Raw genomic sequence first — 12124 nt, 5'->3', positions numbered from 1 at the left:
AAAGCAGAATGAAGGTAGAAATCAATAACAGAAGAAAATTGGGAAAATTTATAAATTTGTGTAAATTAAACAGTACATCTTAAACAACCAAGAGGTTAAAGCTTAAACAACAAGGGGAATTAGAAAATGCTTAGAGACAAATGAACACAATGATACAACATATGAAAATGTATGGTATACAGTGAAGGAAGTGCTCAGGGGAAAATTTATAGCTGTGAATGTCTATGGTAACAAAAAGACAGAAGGTATCAAATTAATTACCCAATTTACTTCTTGAGGAACTACAAAAAGAACAAAGTAAACCCAAAATTAGTAGTTGAAAGAAAATAATTAAGGTTAGGGCACAGATAAATGAGAGAACAGAAAAACAATAGAGAGAATAAAAAAGTTGATTCTCTTAAAAAATTCAACGAAACTGACAAATCTTTAGTTAGATCGATACGGAGAAAAGAAGCAAATAACTAAAATCAGAAAGGAAAATGAGGAAACCACCACTGACCTTAAAACAATAAAAAGGATAATAAGAGAAAGTTATGTACAATTGCATGCCAACAAACTAGACCATCTACAAGAAATCAAAGAGCTGCAAGAAATACATTAATTATGCAAACTGACTCAAGAAAAAACAGAAAACATCCACAAACAAAACTATAGAGAATGAATCAATAATAAAAATTATGCATCGGTTTGTTTAGCCACTCGTCTGTTGATGGACATTTTGGCTGTTTCCATCTCTTTGCAATTGTAAATAATGCTGCTATAAACATTGGTGTGCAAATGTCCGTTTGTGTCTTTGCCCTTAAGTCCTCTGAGTAGATACCTAGCAATGGTATTGCTGGGTCGTATGGCAATTCTATATTCAGCTTTTTGAGGAACCGCCAAACTGCCTTCCACAGTGGTTGCACCATTTGACATTCCCACCAACAGTGGATAAGTGTGCCTCTTTCTCCACATCCTCTCCAGCACTTGTCATTTTTTGTTTTGTTGATAATGGCCATTCAGGTGGGTGTGAGGTGATATCTCATTGTGGTTTTGATTTGCATTTTTCTAATGGCCAGGGACATTGAGCATCTCTTCATGTGCCTTTTGGCCATTTCTGTTTCCTCTTCTGAGAGGTGTCTGTCCTCACCCCGTTATTTATCTCTGCTGTTGCTGTGGTAGTGCTGATGGTTTCCTTCTGAACATAGCTTATAGCATGCAATAGCAGCTTTCCCCCTGTACCCTGGACTTAAACACTCTTTATACAAGAATCGTATCTTTGAAGGAATTCTTTCAAGAATTCATTCATATTTCTAGCGTGATTCAGTGGGACATGTAAGTCTATACAACCCCTTTCAATCTTGTTCATCTTCAATATGGTAATATTACTTCTAGACCCACTAGAAAATAACCTTTGCTTCTATCTATTCCCTTACACTGGAGTTCAACTTCATTAGCTAATGGTTCACCCATCTCTAGCTTCTATGTATCTCCTAAGTCCCCTATATTCTTTATTTTAAGTCTCTGATTATGCCTTAAGGCTGGTTATAAAAGTGGAATCGTACAGTATCTGGCCTTTTGTATCTGGCCAATTTTGCTCAGCGTTATGTCCTCAAGGCTCATCCATCTTGTCATGTGCTTCAGGATGTCATTAGGTCTTACTGCTGCATAATATTCCATTACATGTGTATACCACATTTTATTGGTCAAATCGTCTGTTGATGGGCATTTGGTTTGTTTCCATCTTTCGGCAACTGTGAATAATGCTGCTATGAATATTGGTGTGTAAATGTCTGTTTGTGTCATTGCTTTCGGTTCTTCTGGGTATATATACCAAGTAGTGCTATTGCTGGATCGTAAGACAGCTCGATATTTAGTTTCCTAAGGAACCACCAAACAGTCTTCCATAGTGGCTGCACCATTGTACATTTCCACCTGCAGTGCATAAGTGTCCCAGTTTCTCCATATCCTCTCCAACATTTATATTTCCTGTTTGTTTAACAGCAGCCATTCTTATAGGTGTGAGGTGGTATCTCATTGTAGTCTTGATCTGCATTTCCCTTATAGCCAGTGAAAATGAGTGTCTCTTCATGTGCTTTTGAGCCATCTATATTTGCTCTTCAGAAAAATGCCTATTCATATCTTCAGCCCATTTTATAATTGGATTGTTTGTTCTTTTGTTGTTGAGTTGCATGATTTCTTTGTACATACAGGAAATCAAACTTTTGTCTGATATGTGATTTCCAAATATTTTCTGTCATTGAGTTGGCTGCCTCTTCACCTTTTGGACAAAGTCTTTTGAGGTGCAGAAGCATTTGATTTTGAGGAGTTCCCATTTATCTATTTTTTCCCTTGTTGCTTTGCTTTGGGTGTAAAGTTTAGGAAGCTACCTCCTCCTATTACTAAGTCTTGAAAATGTTTCTCTACATTTTCTTCTAGAAGCTTTATGGTGCTAGTTCTTAGCTTTAGGTATCTGATCCACTTTGAGTTCATTTTTTGTGTAGGGTGTAAGATGGGGTCCTCTTTCATTCTCTTGGCTCATCCAGTTCTTCCATGCTTAATTACTGAAAAGACTATTTTGCCCCAGTTCAGAGGATTTGGGGGCCTTGTCAAAAATCACTTGACCATAGATTTGGTGGTCTATTTCTGCACTCTCAATTCAAATCCATTGGTCAGTGCTTCTGTCTTTGTGCTAGTACCATGCTGCTTTGACCACTGTGGCTTTATAATAGGTTTTAAAGTCAGGGAGTGTTAATCCTCCCACTTCGTTGTTCTTTTTAGAATGTTTTTAGCTGTTCGGGGTCTCTTTCCCCTTCCTCATGAATTTGGTAGTTAGCTTTTCCAAATCTTCAAAGTAGGTTGTTGGAATTTTGATTGGTAGTGTGTTGAATTTGTAGATAAATCTGGGGAGAATTGACATCTTAAATATATTTAGCCTTCCTACCCATGAGCAGGTAATGTCTTTCCACCTATTTAGATCTCCTTTGATTTCTTTTGGCAATGTTAAGTAGTTTTCTGTGTACAAGCCCTTTACATCCCTAGTTAAGTTCATTCCTAAGTATCTGATTCTTTTAGTTGTTATTTTGAAAGGAATTTTTTCCTTAACTGACTCCTCAGCTAGCTCATTGTTTGTGTACAGAAATGTTACTGATTTTTGCACATTTATCTTATATCCCACCACCTTGGTGAATTTGCTTTTTAGCTCAAGTAACTTTTTTTTTTTTAATTAATTAAAAAAAGAATTAACAAAACAATTAGAAATCATTCCAATCTACATGTACAATCAGTAATTCTTAATAACATCACATAGTTGCATATTCATCATTTCTTAGTACATTTGCATCAATTTAGAAAAAGAAATAAAAAGACAACAGAATAAGAATTAAAACAATAATAGAAAGAAAAAAAAACAAAAAATACAAAAACAAAAAACCTATACCTCACATGCAGCTTCATTCAGTGTTTTAACATAATTGCATTACAATTGGGTAGTATTGTGCTGTCCATTTCTGAGTTTTTATATCCAGTCCCGTTGTACAGTCTGTATCCCTTCATCTCCAATGATCCCTTATCTTTTTTTTTTTTTTTAATTAACGGAAAAAAAGAAATTAACCCAACATTTAGAGATCATACCATTCTACACATGCAATCATTAATTCTTAACATCATCACATAGATGCATGATCATCATTTCTTAGTACATTTGCATTGGTTTAGAAGAACTAGCAACATAACCGAAAAAGATATAGAATGTTAATATAGAGAAAAAAATAAAAGTAATAATAGTAAAATCAAAACAAGACAACACAAAACAAAACAAAAACCTATAGCTCAGATGCAGCTTCATTCAGTGTTTTAACATGATTACTTTACAATTAGGTATTATTGTGCTGTCCATTTTTGAGTTTTTGTATCTAGTCCTGTTGCACAGTCTGTATCCCTTCAGCTTCAATTACCCATTGTCTTACCCTGTTTCTAACTCCTGCTGAACTCTGTTACCAATGACATATTTCAAGTTTATTCTCGAATGTCCGTTCACATCAGTGGGACCATACAGTATTTGTCCTTTAGTTTTTGGCTGGATTCACTCAGCATAATATTCTCTAGGTCCATCCATGTTATTACATGCTTCATAAGTTTATCTTGTCTTAAAGCTGCATAATATTCCATCGTATGTATATACCACAGTTTGTTTAGCCACTCTTCTGTTGATGGAGATTTTGGCTGTTTCCATCTCTTTGCAATTGTAAATAATGCTGCTATAAACATTGGTGTGCAAATGTCCGTTTGTGTCTTTGCCCTTAAGTCCTTTGAGTAGATACCTAGCAATGGTATTGCTGGGTCGTATGGCAATTCTATATTCAGCTTTTTGAGGAACCGCCAAACTGCCTTCCACAGTGGTTGCACCCTTTGACATTCCCACCAACAGTGGATAAGTGTGCCTCTTTCTCCGCATCCTCTCCAGCACTTGTCATTTTCTGTTTTGTTGATAATGGCCATTCTGGTGGGTGTGAGATGATATCTCATTGTGGTTTTGATTTGCATTTCTCTAATGGCCAGGGACATTGAGCATCTCTTCATGTGCCTCTTGGCCATCCGTATTTCCTCTTCTGAGAGGTGTCTGTTCAAGTCTTTTTCCCATTTTGTAATTGGGTTGGCTGTCTTTTTGTTGTTGAGATGAACAATCTCTTTATAAATTCTGGATACTAGACCTTTATCTGATATATCATTTCCAAATATTGTCTCCCATTGTGAAGGCTGTCTTTCTACTTTCTTGATGAAGTTCTTTGATGCACAAAAGTGTTTAATTTTGAGGAGTTCCCATTTATTTATTTCCTTCTTCAGTGCTCTTGCTTTAGGTTTAAGGTCCATAAAACCGCCTCCAGTTGTAAGATCCATAAGATATCTCCCAACATTTTCCTCTAACTGTTTTATGGTCTTAGACCTAATGTTTAGATCTTTGATCCATTTTGAGTTAACTTTTGTATAGGGTGTGAGATATGGGTCTTCTTTCATTCTTTTGCATATGGATATCCAGTTCTCTAGGCACCATTTATTGAAGAGACTGCTCTGTCCCAGGTGAGTTGGCTTGACTGCCTTATCAAAGATCAAATGTCCATAGATGAGAGGGTCTATATCTGAGCACTCTATTCGATTCCATTGGTCGATATATCTATCTTTATGCCAATACCATGCTGTTTTGACCACTGTGGCTTCATAATATGCCTTAAAGTCAGGCAGCGCGAGACCTCCAGCTTCGTTTTTTTTCCTCAAGATGTTTTTAGCAATTCGGGGCACCCTGCCCTTCCAGATAAATTTGCTTATTGGTTTTTCTATTTCTGAAAAATAAGTTGTTGGGATTTTGATTGGTATTGCATTGAATCTGTAAATCAATTTAGGTAGGATTGACATCTTAACTATATTTAGTCTTCCAATCCATGAACACGGTATGCCCTTCCATCTATTTAGGTCTTCTGTGATTTCTTTTAGCAGTTTTTTGTAGTTTTCTTTATATAGGTTTTTTGTCTCTTTAGTTAAATTTATTCCTAGGTATTTTATTCTTTTAGTTGCAATTGTAAATGGGATTCGTTTCTTGATTTCCCCCTCAGCTTGTTCATTAGTAGTGTATAGAAATGCTACAGATTTTTGAATGTTGATCTTGTAACCTGCTACTTTGCTGTACTCATTTATTAGCTCTAGTAGTTTTGTTGTGGATTTTTCCGGGTTTTCGACGTATAGTATCATATCGTCTGCAAACAGTGATAGTTTTACTTCTTCCTTTCCAATTTTGATGCCTTGTATTTCTTTTTCTTGTCTAATTGCTCTGGCTAGAACCTCCAACACAATGTTGAATAATAGTGGTGATAGTGGACATCCTTGTCTTGTTCCTGATCTTAGGGGGAAAGTTTTCAATTTTTCCCCATTGAGGATGATATTAGCTGTGGGTTTTTCATATATTCCCTCTATCATTTTAAGGAAGTTCCCTTGTATTCCTATCTTTTGAAGTGTTTTCAACAGGAAAGGATGTTGAATCTTGTCAAATGCCTTCTCTGCATCAATTGAGATGATCATGTGATTTTTCTGCTTTGATTTGTTGATATGGTGTATTACATTACTTGATTTTCTTATGTTGAACCATCCTTGCATACCTGGGATGAATCCTACTTGGTCATGATGTATAATTCTTTTAATGTGTTGTTGGATACGATTTGCTAGAATTTTATTGAGGATTTTTGCATCTGTATTCATTAGAGAGATTGGTCTGTAGTTTTCTTTTTTTGTAATATCTTTGCCTGGTTTTGGTATGAGGGTGATGTTGGCTTCATAGAATGAATTAGGTAGTTTTCCCTCCACTTCGATTTTTTTGAAGAGTTTGAAGAGAATTGGTACTAATTCTTTCTGGAACGTTTGGTAGGATTCACATGTGAAGCCATCTGGTCCTGGACTTTTCTTTTTAGGAAGCTTTTGAATGACTAATTCAATTTCTTTACTTGTGATTGGTTTGTTGAGGTCATCTATGTCTTCTTGAGTCAAAGTTGGTTGTTCATGTCTTTCCAGGAACCCGTCCATTTCCTCTAAATTGTTGTATTTATTAGCGTAAAGTTGTTCATAGTATCCTGTTATTACCTCCTTTGTTTCTGTGAGGTCAGTAGTTATGTCTCCTCTTCCATTTCTGATCTTATTTATTTGCATCCTCTCTCTTCTTCTTTTTGTCAATCTTGCTAAGGGCCCATCAATCTTATTGATTTTCTCATAGAACCAACTTCTGGCCTTATTGATTTTCTCTATTGTTTTCATGTTTTCAATTTCATTTATTTGTGCTCTAATCTTTGTTATTTCTTTCCTTTTGCTTGCTTTGGGGTTAGCTTGCTGTTCTTTCTCCAGTTCTTCCAAATGGATAGTTAATTCCTGAATTTTTGCCTTTTCTTCTTTTCTGATATAGGCATTTAGAGCAATAAATTTCCCTCTTAGCACTGCCTTTGCTGCGTCCCATAAGTTTTGATATGTTGTGTTTTCATTTTCATTCGCCTCGAGGTATTTGCTAATTTCTCTTGCAATTTCTTCTTTGACCCAGTCGTTGTTTAGGAGTGTGTTGTTGAGCCTCCACGTATTTGTGAATTTTCTGGCACTCTGCCTATTATTGATTTCCAACATCATTCCTTTATGGTCCGAGAAAGTGTTGTGTAAGATTTCAATCTTTTTAAATTTGTTAAGACTTGCTTTGTGACCCAGCATATGGTCTATCTTTGAGAATGATCCATGAGCACTTGAGAAAAAGGTGTATCCTGCTGTTGTGGGATGTAATGTCCTATAAATGTCTATTAAGTCTAGTTCATTTATAGTAATATTCAGATTCTCTATTTCTTTGTTGATCTTCTGTCTAGATGTTCTGTCCCTTGATGAGAGTGGTGAGTTGAAGTCTCCAACTATTATGGTATATGAGTCTATTTCCCTTTTCAGTGTTTGCAGTATATTCCTCACGTATTTTGGGGCATTCTGATTCGGTGCGTAAATATTTATAATTGTTATGTCTTCTTGTTTAATTGTTCCTTTTATTAGTATATAGTGTCCTTCTTTGTCTCTTTTAACTGTTTTACATTTGAAGTCTAATTTGTTGGATATTAGTATAGCCACTCCTGCTCTTTTCTGGTTGTTATTTGCATGAAATATCTTTTCCCAACCTTTCACTTTCAACCTATGTTTATCTTTGGGTCTAAGATGTGTTTCCTGTAGACAGCATATAGAAGGATCCTGTTTTTTAATCCATTCTGCCAATCTATGTCTTTTGATTGGGGAATTCAGTCCATTGACATTTAGTGTTATTACTGTTTGGATAATATTTTCCTCTAACATTTTGCCTTTTGTATTATATATATCATATCTGATTTTCCTTCTTTCTACACTCTTTTCCATATCTCTCTCTTCTGTCTTTTTGTATCTGACTCTAGTGCTCCCTTTAGTATTTCTTGCAGAGCTGGTCTCTTGGTCACAAATTCTTTCAGTGACTTTTTGTCTGAGAATGTTTTAATTTCTCCCTCATTTTTGAAGGATAATTTTGCTGGATATAGGAGTCTTGGTTGGCAGTTTTTCTCTTTTAGTATTTTAAATATATCATCCCACTGTCTTCTAGCTTCCATGGTTTCTGCTGAGAAATCTACACAAAGTCTTATTGGGTTTCCCTTGTATGTAATGGATTGTTTTTCTCTTGCTGCTTTCAAGATCTTCTCTTTCTCTTTGACCTCTGACATTCTAACTAGTAAGTGTCTTGGAGAACGCCTATTTGGGTCTAATCTCTTTGGGGTGTGCTGCACTTCTTGGATCTGTAATTTTAGGTCTTTCATAAGAGTTGGGAAATTTTCAGTGATAATTTCTTCCATTAGTTTTTCTCCTCCTTTTCCCTTCTCTTCTCCTTCTGGGACACCCACAACACGTATATTTGTGCGGTTCATATTGTCCTTGAGTTCCCTGATACCCTGTTCAAATTTTTCCATTCTTTTCCCTATAGTTTCTGTTTCTTTTTGGAATTCAGATGTTCCATCCTCCAAATCACTAATTCTATCTTCTGTCTCTTTAAATCTATCATTGTAGCTATCCATTATTTTTTCTATGTTTGCTACTTTATCCTTCACTTCCATAAGTTCTGCGATTTGTTTTTTCAGTTTTTCTATTTCTTCTTTATGTTCAGCCCATGTCCTCTTCATGTCCTCCCTCAATTTATCGATTTCATTTTTGAAGAGGTTTTCCATTTCTGTTCGTATATTCAGCATTAGTTGTCTCAGCTCTTGTGTCTCATTTGAGCTATTGGTTTGTTCCTTTGACTGAGCCATATTCTCAATCTTTTGAGCGTGGACAGTTATCTTCTGCTGCTGGCGTCTGGGCATTTATTCAGAATTCTCTTGGTGTTGGACCCAGCAAGGTTGTAATATTTTTCTGTGAAATCTCTGGGTTCTGTTTTTCTTATCCTGCCCAGTAGGTGGCGCTCGTGGCACACGTTTGTCTGCGGGTCCCACCAATAAAAGGTGCTGTGGGACCTTAAACTTTGGAAAACTCTCGCCGTCCTGGGGGTTCGCTAGCCGAAGCGGCTTGAGCCGGCCCGGGGTCTGAACGCAGGGAGGGTGTCCGAACGCAGGGAGGGTTGCTGGTCGCCGCAGCCAGGGAAAGAGCCCGTCCGAATTTCCTCCTCGGCCCTGGGCAACAAGCGTGGCGGGAGGGCGCCAGCGGCAGCGGCCCGCCCGAGAGAGTGCACGTTCCCCGGGAGTCACGGGTTTGGAAGGGGCCTCCCCCACCCGTCACCGTTCTCCGCGGCCTGGGGATTTCCGATCCAATTCTCTCAGTTGGTCCGGGGGCTGCGCGTGGTGTGGGTGCCAGTCGCCTTGGTTTCAGGGGACCGCCTCTCCAATTCTCCCAGCCGGCCCGGGAAGGGGGAAGGGAGTAACTCCGGCCGCTTGCCACCCCGCCCGGTAAGGCCCGCGCGCCTCGGCGATCTCACCCGAGCTGCTTCTCTCAGCCAGCCAGCCGTTCCAGGATGGGGTACGCTGTCTTTTTTATCTCTGTTGTGGCTTTGGGCGCTTTCTGTATCGTTTCTACTCCCCTAGTAGGTGTCCTGGAGAAGAAACTAAGATCCGCGCGTCTTACTAAGCCGCCATCTTCCAGGAAGTCAGCTCAAGTAACTTTGCTGCAGATTTCTCAGGATCTTCAAACTATAGTATCATATCATCTGCAAATTCTGAGAGTCTTAATTCTTCCTTTCCAATTTGGATGCTTTTTATTTCTTTGTTCTGCCTGATTGCTCTAGCTAGAACTTCTAGCACAATGTTGAATAATAGTGGTGATAGTGGGCATCCTTGTCTTGTACCTGATCTTCGGGGGATCACTGTACTCTCTCCACTGAGTACAATGCTGGCTATCGGTTTTTCATATATTCCCTTTATCATATTGAGGTAGTTACCCACTTCCTCTACATCCTCTTCCAACAGTTTTCTTTTTTTAGAGAACAGCTGTTCTTGTAGGTGTGAAGTGTTATCGCCAGGTTTTGATTTGAATTTTTCTGTTGATTAATGATGTTGAGCATTTTATATGCTTATTTACCATTTGTATATTCTCTTCAGTGCTCAAGTCTGTCCACTTTTCAGTGGGGTTGTTTCCACTTTTGTTGTTTCCTTGCAAAAGTTTTTATTTTGTTTGTTATTTTGGATAATAAGCCTTATCATATACATAGTTTGCAACTATTTTCTCCCATTCTGTAAAATGTCTTTTCACTTCACTTTAATAATGTCCTTTGATGTACAAAAATTTTTAATTTCAAGGAAGTCAAATCTACCTTTGTTTCTTTTGTCAGTCATGCTTTTGGTATGTATTATCTCTGAGAATCCATAGCCGAATCCTAGATCATTAGTATTTGCCCCCATTATTATCGTCTAAGAATTTTATGCTTTTACTCTTATATTTAGGTCCTTCATCTAATTTCAGTTAACTTTTGCATGTCATGTGAAGTTGAGGTTTAACTTCATTATTGTAAATATAGTGGATACCCAAGTTTCCCAGCACCATTTGTTGATGAGAGTTTTCATTCCCAATTGCATATTACAGGCACTCGTGTTGAAAATCAATTGGCCATAGATATGTTGTTCTATTTCTAGACTTTCAAATAGATTCCATTAGTCTAATTGTCTGTCCTTATGCCAGTACCACACTGCTTTGATAACTGTAGCTCTGTAGTACATTTTGAAATCAGCAAGTGAGAGTCCCCAACATTTTTTCTTGTTTTTCTAAATTGTCTTGGCTGAATAGCTGCTTGTAGTTCCATATGAATTTGAGGGTTAGCTTTTCCATTTCTGCAAAAAGGCTGCTACAATATTAACTCTTCCAATCCAAGAACACAGAATGTGGTGCTATTTATTTAGGCTTTCTTTAATTTCTTTCAGTAATGGCTTGTAGCTTTCATTGAAAAAGAGTTTCACATCCTTGGCTAAATTTATTCCTAGATTTTTGTTTTATCAGATGCTATTTTATGTGAAATTATTTTCTTGTTTTCCTCTTTGGGTTGTTTTTGCTATTCTTTGGAAAAACAATTGATTTTTGTGTGTTGATCTTGTACCACTTTACTGAAATAGTTTGTTAGTGCTGGTATTTTCTTGTGGATTCCTTTGGATTTTCTATATATAAACCATGTCATCTGCAAATATAGTTTTACTTCTTCCCTTCCAGTTCGTTTTTTCTTGCCTAAGTGTTCTGGCTAGACATTTTTGTACAATATTGCATAGCAGAGGTGAAAGCCAGCAGCTTGTTTTGTTCCTGATCTTCAGGGGAAGCTTTTCAGTCTTTTGTCATTGAGTATTACGTGAGCCGTGAGTTTTTATAAATGGCCTTTATCGTTTTGAGAAGGTTCCCTTCTATTCCTATTGTTCTGCATGTTTTTGTCAAGAAAAGGTGCTGGGGAATTTTTCAAATGCCTTTTCTGTGTTTTTTCAGATGATCATGTGTGGCTTTTTTCTTTATTTATATGGTGTTTTGCATTGAATGTTTTTATTTGTTGAAGCACCCTTACGTTCTGGCGTAAATATACTTGGTCATGGTGTATGATTTTTTCAAAAAACAGTTACATTTAGGTTGCTAGCATTTCGTTAAGGATTTTTGCATCTATAGATAGGTATAGATATAGATATAGATACGGGATATTGGTCTGTAATTGTTTTTCGTTGTGATGTTTTTATTAGACTTTGATATCAGGATAATTCTTGCCTCATAGAATGAACACGGAATGAATTAGGAAGTGTTCCCTCCTCTTGAATTCTTCAGAAGAGTTATAGAAGGATTGTTGTTAATTTTTTAATGTTTGGTAGAAATCACCAGTAACACCATCTGGTGGTAGACTTTTCCTTGGTAGGAGTAGTTTTTTTTTTATTATTGACTAAGTATTTGTACTTGTTATAGATTTGTTGAGGGTTTCAATTTCTTCTTGTATAAGTTTAGGTGATTTGTAGTTGGTAGAAATTTTTCCAATTAATCTAGGCTATCGAATTTGTTGGTGTACAATTGTTCATAGCATTCTCTCATAATCTTTCTTATTTCTGTAAGATTGGAAAGATCTGACCATTTTTGTTTCTGATTTTTAGTTATCTTTCTTTTTGTTAGTCTGACTATT

This window comes from Tamandua tetradactyla, chromosome 13 (genome assembly GCF_023851605.1).
Source record: "Tamandua tetradactyla isolate mTamTet1 chromosome 13, mTamTet1.pri, whole genome shotgun sequence".
Lineage (NCBI taxonomy): Eukaryota > Metazoa > Chordata > Mammalia > Pilosa > Myrmecophagidae > Tamandua > Tamandua tetradactyla.
The sequence above is the reverse complement of the archived record's forward strand: the minus strand, read 5'-3'. Positions refer to the sequence as shown.